Here is a 12670-nt window from a genome sequence, read left to right on the forward strand (position 1 = left end):
TTCTTTGTACTCTTTCTAGAGTCTCGACATCTTTTTTACATTGTGGTGACCAAAACTGTATGCAGTATTCCAGGTGTGGCCTTACCAAGGCATTGTAAAGTGGTATTAGTACTTCATGTGATCTTGATTCTATCCCTCTGTTAATGCAGTCTAGCACTGTGTTGGCTTTTGTGGCAGCTGCAGCACACTGCTGGCACATATTTAAGTGATTGTCCACTAGGACTCCAAGATCTCTCTCACAGTTACTACTATCGAGCAAAGTACTACCTATACTATACCTGTGCATTTGATTTTTCCTGCCTAAATGTAGGACCTTACTTTTTTCACAATTGAATTTCATTTTGTTAGATAGTGCCCAGTGTTCGAGTCTGTCCAGATCCTCCTGTATCTTAAGCCTATTTTCTGGAGTATTGGCTATTCCTGCTAGCTTGGTGTCATCTGCAAATTTGATGAGTTCCCCATCTATCCCCTCGTCCAAATCATTGATGAAGATGTTGAAGAGTACTGGGCCCAGAACAGAGCCCTGGGGCACCCCAGTACACACTTCCTTCCATGTAGATGCAGTTCCATTGAGGACCACATGCTGAGTACGGTCTGTCAGCCAGCTACGAATCCATCTGGTAGTGATGCTATCTAACCCACATTTTTCTATCTTATCAAGTAGTAGGTTGTGATCTACTTTATCAAATGCCTTACTGAAGTCCAAGTAAATTATATCTACAGCATTCCTCTGGTCCACTAGTATTGTCACTTGGTCAAAGAATGCAATAAGGTTTGTCTGGCATGATGTGTTTTTGACAAACCCTTAATACAGTATATCACAACTGTATGGATTGCATTTGGTCAGACTCAGTTCCTCTCTCACAGATGAAAGCTGCAAGCTTTGCATTTTTTTGAAGTAATGCTTGGCTATACAGAACTGGCTTCTAAGTGGAATTGTGCTCCATGATTATTTATTTATTTATTTATTTATTTATTTATTTATTTATTTATTTATTTTAATTCCATTTATATCCCGCCCTTCTCCGAAGACTCAGGGCGGCTTACAAGCTTAGCAGTAGCCTTCATTCTATGTATATGCCTGCTTATTAGGGCTTTCGCCCCCCCAAGCGGCATTATTACAAAGTCAGCTTAATTGCCCCCAACAATCTGGGTCCTCATTTTACCTACCTTGGAAGGATGGAAGGCTGAGTCAACCTTGAGCCTGGTGGGATGCGAACCTGCATTAATTGCAGGCAGCTGGTGTTACTTAAGGAGGCATTAGCCTACTGCTCCACCAAGGCTCTAATTATTAATGTGATGAGAGAGAGCTAGTGATAGTGAGCAAGCTCTGTCTTCAAAATGTGGTAAGTGATAATTGAAGTGATAATATTCTGATAATTGTATTTCAGTATAATTGATTTTGTTGTGTCTGTAGATAGTTGCAAACATGTAAATAGCAGGTTGCAAAAGAAGGTTCTTGAAGCGGGAGATTCTGGTGCAACTATTGGTTAAAGTTGCAAAGAAGCGGGAAAATAGCGATTGATGATTGGTTACAGTTTAAACAGTTCTAGTATAAAAGCTTGAAACATTTGACAGTTGTCAGTTGACTTATGTGTATTGAATAAACTCTTTCATTGCAAAACCGCTCTGAGTCATTGTCTACCTGAACCAAACAACTGGCGACGAAGGTGGGATAGACGGCAGACCGGAGTAGGTTCGGCGGAACAGCTGCGCATAGGCGGCAAATTTGAAAAGAAGTCACAGTCAACCACAAGCGGCCGCGGCGGAATCAACAATCCTCCGAATGGCGCAAATCGGGTCCTTGAAAGAATTCGACCCAAGCTTCCCAGAGGACTGGGAAGAATATGTAGGACAGGTCGAAGGGTTCCTGCTTGTTAACGGGATAACGGACGACCGAAAAAAGGCGGCAGCGTTACTGACAATATGCGGCACACCAGTATATCAGATCGCTGTAGGACTTTGTCAACCACAGCCGGTCTCAAGTGTTCCGTATGCCGATCTGTTAGCTAAACTAAAAGTACATTTCACGCCAAGGAGATCCGAACTCTTTTGGCGTCGTATTTTCGAAAAAAGAAATCAGAGGCCGGGCGAATCGATTCAAAAATTCGTTGCTGCAGTCAGAGAAGCCGCAGTATGATGCAAGTATGACAACTTGGAAATCAGAATCCGGGACCGAGTGGTACTTGGCTTGCGAGACGAGCATCTACAAAATAGAAAAATCGCCAAGCCCACCGGCGATTTGCAAGAAGTACTGGACGAACTATTAACTTATGAATCCACCGGGTATCGCGACCCCCCCCCGTAGTAGCATGGCTGCGTCTGCCGAAATCAATCAAGAAGGCCTTGTGGACTGCGGGGAGGTGGACCAGCAATGGGAAGATGACATCGCCGAAGTCACCAGACGGTTTGGAAAAATGGCGGCAAAACCATCCCGAAGTGACAAGCCTGAACCGAACCGCCAATTCCAAACCGCAACACCACAACGACAAGTAACCGCGACCCAACGACAATGGAGAGACACTGCAATGAGACCGCGCGACAACGACAACCGATGTGGCAGCTGCGGGGGCAACCATCCCCGTGCAACTTGCAGATTTCGTACCGCCAGATGTAGATCGTGTGGGAAGACCGGCCACATTCAAGCCATCTGCAGGGGTCGTGCACGCGACAATCGCCTACATGAAGTCGACGTTTGGCCCGAAGGTAAGGTAACCCCTTACTATAGTGGCAAAGAGACCCCTAGACCGTGGGCTAAATTTCCGAACCGTGGGCAGGTGGCGCGAGTTAATCATAGTAGGAAGGGAAAAATTAATAATTTTCTGGAAGGAAAATTAAAAATCATAGTCCAATTGCAAGGGGTTCCTTGCAAAATGGAAATAGATTCAGGGGCCTCAGTGTCCATAATATCTAGTGAAACCTTGAAAAAGATTGAACAAATAAGTGGCAGAAAAATTCCACTTAGTTCAACCAAAATCCAATTGACCGACTTCCAAAAACCCCCAATAAAAATTAAAGGGAAAATTACCCTTAGTGTTAAATTTAAGGGGTTTAAGGGAGCTTTAGATTTAATAGTTACTGAAGGCCATAGGACTAGTCTAATAGGCCTTAACTGGTTTCCTGCCCTGGGTATTTGGATAGGGGGAATAAACACAGTTATTAAAAATAAGACCCTCGAATCAGTCTGCGATGAATTCGCAGACGTATTCGATGGGTCTTTAGGTAAATACAAAGGGCCCCCAATAAAATTTAATTTAGACCCGTCGGTTAAACCCATCAGGCTTAAGGCCCGAAGGGTGCCTTTCGCCCTGAAGCAAAAAATCGAGGCCGAGCTCGATAAGCTTGTAGGCCAAGGCGTCCTAGAACCAGTCGAGGGTGGTTTGTGGGAAACGCCGATCGTCACACCCCTTAAACCTAATGGGGATGTGAGGATCTGCGCTGACTACAAAGCCACCCTGAACCTTGGAATGAAAAAACACGCTTACCCGGTCCCGACGGTGAAGCAGGTCCTCGCCACGATACAGGACGGCGCCATATTTGCCAAGTTAGACTTGGCGCAGGCGTACTTGCAATTAACTGTTTCTGAAGAGGCTGCTGAAGCTCAGACGATAGTTACCCACAAGGGGGCGTTCCGAGTCCACAGACTGCAATTTGGTATTGCAGCAGCTCCAGGCATCTTCCAAGAAGTGATGGAGAGGACCTTAAAGGGCATACCTGGTGTATGCCCTTATTTTGATGATGTCCTGATAGCTGGAAGAAATGAAGAAATATTAGCAGAGCGTCTGGAACAGGTATTGGAAAGGTTTAGGAGGGCTGGACTTAAATTAAAAAAGGAAAAATGTTGCATTGGGGTTAAGTCCACTGAATTTCTAGGATTTAGGATAGACAAAAATGGAATTCATCCTACCCCTGATAAAATCAAGGCAATTAAATTGGCACCAGAACCAAAAAACAAGGCTGAATTACAAGCCTTCCTAGGATTAGTTAATTTTTACCACACATTCGTGCCACACAAAGCTGCCATAGCAGAACCTCTTCATAGACTTTTAGATAAAAAAAACCCCGTGGCAGTGGCTTAACAAACATAGAGTTAGTTTCCAAACATTAAAAAATATTCTTTCTAGCCAATCAACAGTAACCCATTTTATTGAGAATAAACCAATTTATTTAGCTTGCGATGCTTCACCTTATGGTGTGGGGGCTGTTATCAGCCACTTGGACAGTCATGGCGTTCAAAAGCCAATCGCATATTATTCCAGGACGCTTACTAAAGCAGAGCGGAATTATGCACAGATTGATAGGGAAGCATTAGCAATCGTGGCAGGAGTAAAAAAGTTCCATGATTACCTTTATGGTAGGAACTTTACCATACTCACTGACCATAAACCATTATTGGGACTGTTTACCACTGATAAACAGACACCCCAAATAATGTCGCCCAGAATGCTGAGGTGGTCAATTTTCCTCTCAGCATATTCATTTTCCCTTCAACACAGACCGGGCAAGGAAATGGGACATGCAGACGCCCTTAGCAGACTGCCATTAAATAACACTGAGGAAGACCCTGCTCCTGTGGGACAAATAATGTCTTTACAGGACATTCCTGAATGCCCCTTAACCGCTAAAGATATTGCTGAGGCAACAAATAATGACCATATCCTAAAAAGAATTATGGCCTGGGTCCTTAGTGGGTGGCCAAGTACTAACCCGGATGCCAAGTACATTCCATATTTTAGAAGAAAGGATGAACTATCATCCCATTTGGGATGTGTTCTGTGGGGAAACCGTGTAGTCATTCCTGAAATCCACAGACCTACAATTTTATTAGAACTACATGAGGGTCACCCTGGAATAGTACGTATGAAGGCATTGGCTAGGAGTCACTTATGGTGGCCAGGACTTGACAAGGACATTGAAGAATGTGTTTCTAATTGTTATTTGTGTCAGCGTTCTAGACCTGAGCTGCAACACACACGTACTCATAAGTGGGAGTTAGCCAGGAATCCTTGGTCCAGGATTCATATTGATTTTGCTGGACCTTTCCAAGGGTTAACCTTTCTAGTAGTAGTGGACAGTTTCTCTAGATGGCTAGAGGTAGTACCCGTCAGTTCAATGACTTCTGGTAAAACAATACAAGTCTTAAGGGGCCTCTTTGCCACTCATGGGTTACCTGATGTAATTGTGTCAGATAATGGGCCCCAATTCACCTCTTTTGAATTCCAGGATTTCCTCAGGGCCAACTTGATTAAACACACGACATCAGCACCCTTCCACCCGTCCACCAACGGCTTGGCTGAACGCAACGTAAGAACCACCAAGGACGCATTAAAGAGAATCATCCGTGGCGATTGGCACCAAAGACTGGCTGAATTCTTGCTGACCCAACATACGACCCCGTGCACGGCTACCGGAAAAAGCCCAGCAGAAATGAGGTGGGGAAAAAGATTAACCACCAAACTGGACAGGTTACATCCTGACAGACTACCATCAAGTGCGGAACCGGACATTCCAAACAGATCATTCAAAATTGGGGACCTAGTCTGGGCCAGGAATTATGCACAAGGGGACAAATGGGTCCCAGGGGTGGTCACTGAGATAATGGGACCTTTGTATTACACTATTGAGGGGGAAGGGAATAGGGTTAGCAAAAGACATATAGATCAGCTAAGGAAGAGAACTATTGGTTGCATGCCAGTTGATGGGGATCAAAGTATACACGGGGGGAACATTGCATCATGGCTTATTGATAACAACCTGCCAGTTAGTGGGGAAGCAGAAATTCAAACCAGTCCGTCCACAGCTTACCAACAACAACACAGTCAAATTGACTGGGAGCTGCCCCCTTTGAGCAGGCCAGCAATAGCTGAACATCAACATCAAACACAACAACAACCACAACTTGTTAGCAGAGAAGCATATGAGCCAATTAGTCAAGAGTCCAGATCCACCAGTGTAAGCCAGCCAAGCAGACAACCTGAAAGAGATGACTTAGGTATCCAAAGCAATAGATATCCATCAAGGGTCCATAGGCCACCCAAATACTTAAGAGACTATGTCAATAAATAACAACAACTGGGGGGTAAGGGGTGTTGTGTCTGTAGATAGTTGCAAACATGTAAATAGCAGGTTGCAAAAGAAGGTTCTTGAAGCGGGAGATTCTGGTGCAACTATTGGTTAAAGTTGCAAAGAAGCGGGAAAATAGCGATTGATGATTGGTTACAGTTTAAACAGTTCTAGTATAAAAGCTTGAAACATTTGACAGTTGTCAGTTGACTTATGTGTATTGAATAAACTCTTTCATTGCAAAACCGCTCTGAGTCATTGTCTACCTGAACCAAACAGATTTCCTCTGAAATATGATCTATATCCATGCATTTTATTTTGTGTATTGAAATACATTTTTCAGAGAAGGGGGTCCATAGGTTGCACCAGAGATTCAGGGCACAAAAAGATTAAGAATCTCTGAACTTGAAAGTTGACTCCTGGATATAAAAAGAAAACCATATATAGGACTCTAGCTGTTCTGAATAAAGTTATATCAAGAACATCCTAAAATTTTTAGTAGGGATATTAATAGGATGGAATTGTAGCTTGACCCAGCCAATTTGCTCATAGGATAATTCATTGCAGGATTAGCTCCTTTTATTATTCATCAAAGCATTACAAAATAGGAAGGATTTCCTTTGATACAAAAGATAAATAATTTTGACAAAAATGTGATCAACAAAAATAAAAGGAATTAATTGAATCCAATGGCAAGTTGTCCAATGGCAAGTTGGCCATGGTGAGTTGTCCAATTCCGAGCCTGACCATTCTTTGACTTTCTGCCTTGACTTTCTCCATGCCAGAACTCTCATAAGCTCCATGGCCAGTGAACAAGTCAAAAAGTACATCTAAAATTAGGATTACCCATGTGAAAAGACTATGGGAAAAAAGTCAAGATGGCAGTCACAGTTACAGGATTGAAATCCTACCTCTGATCTGAAACAGTCTCAAACAGATTCCTCAGCATAACTTCCCTGACCAGACAATGTATGAATTGTTTATTAAGATATTCCAGAACATATTTAATCTTTACAGTATTGCAAGATACTTGTTTTTCTGCAGCAGAATGGCCACTCCACTGATTTGTATTCTGTGTTGCAGTAATATAACAACGCTCTAAAGAAACTCAAAATAAGCTTCAAAAATAACTTGAAACTGTATGTATTAAAATATGGTCTTCCCCAATGAATCAACCAAAGAGTGCATTGAAATCTTCTTATAGCATATTTTATTGCTATTTGAACTTGCTTTGATCATGAAGCATCCTTCCAATTCTTTATAAACTATGGTGATAAAATAAAGGGCCAGTATATAAAGGGTAAAATGAAAGATAGCTTTCCCCCCTCCTCATCCCCCTGACAGAGGGGGAAAAAAGCAGGATGCAGTGAAGCAGAGAAAGAGAAAATGAACTTCTGAGTCAGCCACATGTGAATTTCAGACAGGTTTTTACTCATATGATTCTGTTTAATCACCATTCATTTCCAACATTTTTTTTTAAAACAGGAAGAATTTTAATTTTCCTTTTACTAAAAATGCATTGTCTGTCATGATAAAAAAAGGCTGACTCGTTGCAGATTATTACAGAAATAATTGAACTATGTACTGCATTTTTAAAGGGAGGATTTATCTCTATACATTTAAAGTATATCGCTGATATTAGTAATTCGGCACTTTTTCTTTGTCTCTTTCTCTGAAACTCTGTGCAGTGATTTACACTTTACACTTCTAGTGATTTACATTTACGCTTCTAGTCAGGCACAAACCATAAACTTATACCAAATTATTTTTAAATTGGTCCTCTGTAATGCTGAGGTCAGACTAACACCTGGTTTCAGATGAAATCATATCTTCGGCTACCTTTTCTCAGCTTGTACTTCTTTTTTTCCTGCCCCCCCCCCATTAGTGAAGATAATTAAGAGGGATAATAAATAATGCAAAAATCACAAAGATTTAGGATCTATTGAGGCCCGAATCAATCTCACCATTTTTTGCAGAAACAAGCAATGGCAGATGAGAACTTCTGACTAAGTAGCAATGATAAAGCTCCAGACATCTTTGGAAAATATATTTTGGAACAATCTCCCTCAACATAATTATTCCAAAAGAAATGGAGCTCCCATTAAGTGCAAGTGGTTATTAGTAAAAATTAGTTTATTTGGCACATGTTTTTGGTGCATCTCTGCAGTTCTACTGAGCTATTTGCTCATATCCCAACAAGCCTTGTAAATGTTTGACTGCTGCAGAATCTCAATAATCTGAACTGCCTTGAATTATGGAGAAAAGGGGATAGGTAGTGAAATCCACCTATCTTCTCCATTTTTCCAAACGTTCCAACCAAATCAGGCTCTCTGTAATCTTCTGAATCCAATAAGCCTCCTATCTCTGTAAACTGAGTATGTAGTATATACAGTGCTTTTTTGTAAAAGAAAAAGGTGCTGGAACTCACACATGTCATACAACCCGCCTGGCCTACCCTACAAGGTTCCATCCAAAAAAGGTGCCGGAACTCCGTTCTGAGCATTCTATGAGAAAAAAAGCCCTGAGTATATATCATACAAGTAACACACTTTCCAGTTTAAGTTGATCTTCTAAGCTAGTACCTTCATTATATATAAGGTTGTTTTTTAAATCCATGTCTAACAACCTTCCCAAAGAGAAGGTTCAGCCTGTGCATAAGAAACTGGTCTTGTGCATTCACAAAACTACAAAGAGGCAGATTGCTCCTTGCAATCCTAGCCAAATTAGCATGGAATTCAGTGCCCCAAGGAATCATGTCTGTAGCAATCGCAAGTGGCTAGTAGGAATAGAATAGATTCCAGATCCTGATCCATCCTCATCAACATCACCAGTGAGGTGCTATAGGTCATTAGTAGAGGAAGACATCGGCCAGAAGAAGGGAAGAAATATAAAAAATGAAGACAGCTGCCTCTGTGCTGGGTGAGTGAATGAGATGAAGGTGTCTTCATGAAGATAAGCCCTTTAAAAAAAATAGGGAGGGATCTTTGTGCTGCAAGATGATTGTGATGATGATGATGATGATGATGATGATGATGATGATGATGATGATGATGATAATGTTGAAAGGGACCTTGGAGGTCATCTAGTCCAACCCCTTGCTCAGGCAGGAAACCCTATACCATTTTAGACAAATGGCTGTCCAGACTCGTCTTAAAAACTTCCAGTGTTGGAGCATTCACAGCTTTGAAAGCAGGTTGTTCCACTGATTAATTGTTCTGTCAGGAAATATCTCCTTAGTTCTAGGTTGCTTCTCTCTTTGGTTAGTTTCCATCCATTGCTTCTTGTCCTGCCTTCAGGTGCTTTGGAGAATAACTTGATCCCTTCTTCTTTGTGGCTGCCCCTGAGATATTGGAACTCTGCTATCATGTTCCCCCTCATCCTTCTCTTCATTAAACTAGACATACCCAATACCCAACTTGGTGTACTTCAGGATGAGCTCCTATTCATTACATGCAGAGCATGTAAGTTCTACATGTTACATGTCTGTACCTTTTTAGGCAATAGTCTATATTTACCCAACCAGTTTTCAACTTCAAAAGTTCTGAAAATCAAAAACTTTGTTTATGATTCTGTAACTCCAGTTCAAACATTGCTTCTTACCTGTAAGTAATGCTTTAAACTTGTGTATCAAGATCCCAAGTCAGAAGATGTTCAAACATATCCAAGTTTCTCAGCTTCAAAAATGACTGCAATTCCCAGGGGCTCTAATATTTATATGAAATGATGTCAAAGGGCTTGACTGAAGGACAGGATGCTAAAGTTGCATCTATAAACTCCCAAAATGAAATAATCTTTTTTACATTTTAATTAAAAATGATAGACTTTGCAAGATTATGACATCCCACAAGACTTTTTGCATTCTCTTAAGAGATTTCCCCATTTTATATGAGATAGTGAAATTTTGGAGATAAGATTATGCAAAGACATTAATATATTTTAAGATTCAGCTTTTCATATTTGTTTTATTTTTTTATTTATTATGGTGGTGCTGAGACTCAGATTTCTTAACTGCACCTGAAAAGGTGCCATCTTTCATCTTAAACCTCAGGATAAGTTTAGAGCTGAAAAAATACTGAATTATTTTCACCCACATAGCTTTTTATGAAAGAGAATGAACATGAAGTATGAAAATGGAGGATTCAGATATTTCTGAATAGGCTTAAAGTAGGAATGAATTTGAAAAATGGCTGACAAAAGTATGTCTGAATCAAGTTTGCATTTGGCAATTATGATTGTCAGTGTACCTCTGCTTGGGCTTTGATTCTTGCCAGCTAACATTTACTTAGTATAATCAAAGTCATGTAAATTACAGTATGTGCAATAGGTTCCAGAATTGCTGGTATTTTCAGACAGTCTTTTTTTTCTACATGCTCATGTCTGTCCTTTATACAATTTCTGCTTTTCAAGCTTTGAAATACAGAAATGGAAGGCAAAGGTGCAGGTAAAAATCTGAGATCTGAAATTTGAAAAGTAGTTCAGTATGATAAAGGAGAAAAAAGCTTGAAGGCCTGTAGTGTGTCTGTCTGTCTGTCTGTCTCTCTCTCTCTCTCTCTCTCTCTCTCTCTCTGTGTGTGTGTGTGTGTGTGTGTGTGTGTGTGTGTGTGTGTGTTCATAAGGATGAAACAAACAGAAAATTAGGCAAGCTATTGGAACATCTGATCATTTTCCAGCCCAGAAAGTTCAAATTTTCACAACACAGGTATGTAATAGTAATAAAGTTGGAAGGGACCTTGGAGGGTCATCTTCTACCCCCTCCTCAGGCAGGAAACCCTATATCGTTTCAGACAAATAGCTGTCCAGTCTCTTCATAAAAACTTCCAGTGTTGGAGCATTCACACCTTCTGGAGGCAGGTTGTTCCACTGATTAATTGTTCTAACTGTCAGGAAGTTTCTCCTTAGTTCTAGGTTGCTTCTCTCCTTGATTAGTTTCCATCCGTAGCTTCTTGTCCTGCCTTCAGGTGCTTTGGAGAATAGCTTGACTCTTCTTCCCTGAGATATTGGAAGACTGCTGTCATGTCTCCCCTCGTCCTTCTCTTCATTAAACTAGACATACCCAATTCCAGCAACCGTTGCTTATATGTTTTAGCCTCCAGTCCCCTAATCATCTTTGTTGCTCTTCTCTGTACTCTTTCTAGTCTCAACATCTTTTTTACATTGTGGTGATCCAAATTGGATGCAGTATTCCAAGTGTGGCCATACCAAGGCATTGTAAAGTGGTATTAACACTTCACGTGATCTTGTTTCTATCCCTCTGTTAATGTAGCCTAGGATTGTGTTGGCTTTTTTTTTGACAACTGCAGCACACTGCTGGCTCACATGTGTGGTAAGGTAATGTGGAAGGTCTGTAGAGACCTCTTGTATTACTGCAGAGGTCCCAGGCAAAAGCTGCCTTGCCTTGTTCACAATGGATAGACTCTGACAGTGATGAATCTGCTTGAGACCAAGGAAGGTACATAGTGATTTTATATGTCTGGGTATAAAAATAATGCTACCTCTGATCTTTCCAAACCTGGAAATATAGAAGTAGGATCTCTATTTTCCTGAACATTTCCAGACAGGAATATTTGGGCTTCCAGTCATAAGTATTCAAGAAATACAAGTACACAATACAAATACAATACAATTCAGTTCAAAGAATACAATACAAAGAATTAAAGAGATCAGGATAGAACATGTTGATCACCATCTATGGCTTTTTTTGGTAGATGGAAATCCACTTGTCAAGCTTATTTTGCTGGAAATTGAAGATATTTTATATTCCCACTAAAAGGTCTTTCCCCAATTTCCTTAGGGCTTAAGCCACAGGACTTCTTATTAAACTGCAACCTTCATCTTAAGTGTTCTTCTTCTATAAAACACAAATAATGGTATGCTACCTTGTGTTGAAAGTATGAATAATGTAATAGACTACGATGATGCATTTTGTATGTAAAAATTGATTTATGCTTAATAATTAAATTGCAAATAGCATTTGCTAATCCTTAACTATAGAAGAAGATGATGACCAGATCTGAGCTGACAAAAGTTAACAGAACTGAATTGACTTGACTGTTCCACATGAATTTGTTCTTAATAATCCCAGGTTACTAAAGCAATTTATTTTTTCCCATTACATTATTTTTCTCGTGTAAATCATTCGTTGGCATCATTCAGAGTCAATCAATTGCTTCAATTCTTGCTAACATGTCCTTAAAAATACACCATAACAAAGCCAAAGGTTGGGGAGAGGGGAGCTGCAGAAAGACAGCAATATAGCTGAGGAATAAATTCAACGACAACTATTTTTTTTCCCAATGCTTTGAGAAAATTCATGATTTTCCAATCTTTTGGTTTTGGGTTTCTTTTTTTTATGACACAAGTTCATGAATTCAGTTTAATGCAGTGGGAATTTCTTCCATGTAAATGTATTCAGGATTGCATCCTTGGAATACTATAGTATGAATTTAGGATAGCTCTTGAAGAAATTCTATAAATTAAGCTGGTGCAGGTGAATTGGCTAAAAGTTTAACTCAATACAATTATATTTCCCCTCATTTGAGATGCTAATGCTTTCCTAAGAAACTCCTATTGCTGATGTTCCATGAAGGTGGACTGTGAAGGAATGGCA

General features: G+C 40.4%; 1 protein-coding gene across 1 annotated transcript in view; it reads left to right on the top strand.

The window, feature by feature from the left end:
* The window catches only part of ADARB2 (adenosine deaminase RNA specific B2 (inactive)), a gene marked incomplete at both ends in the record, with an annotated part of 478028 nt that overhangs the window by 441431 nt on the left and 23927 nt on the right, over positions 1-12670 (top strand). The gene's annotated exons all lie outside the window — the stretch shown is intronic.

The sequence above is a fragment of the Vipera ursinii genome (genome assembly GCF_947247035.1).
Source record: "Vipera ursinii genome assembly, chromosome: Z".
Classification (NCBI taxonomy): Eukaryota; Metazoa; Chordata; class Lepidosauria; order Squamata; family Viperidae; genus Vipera; species Vipera ursinii.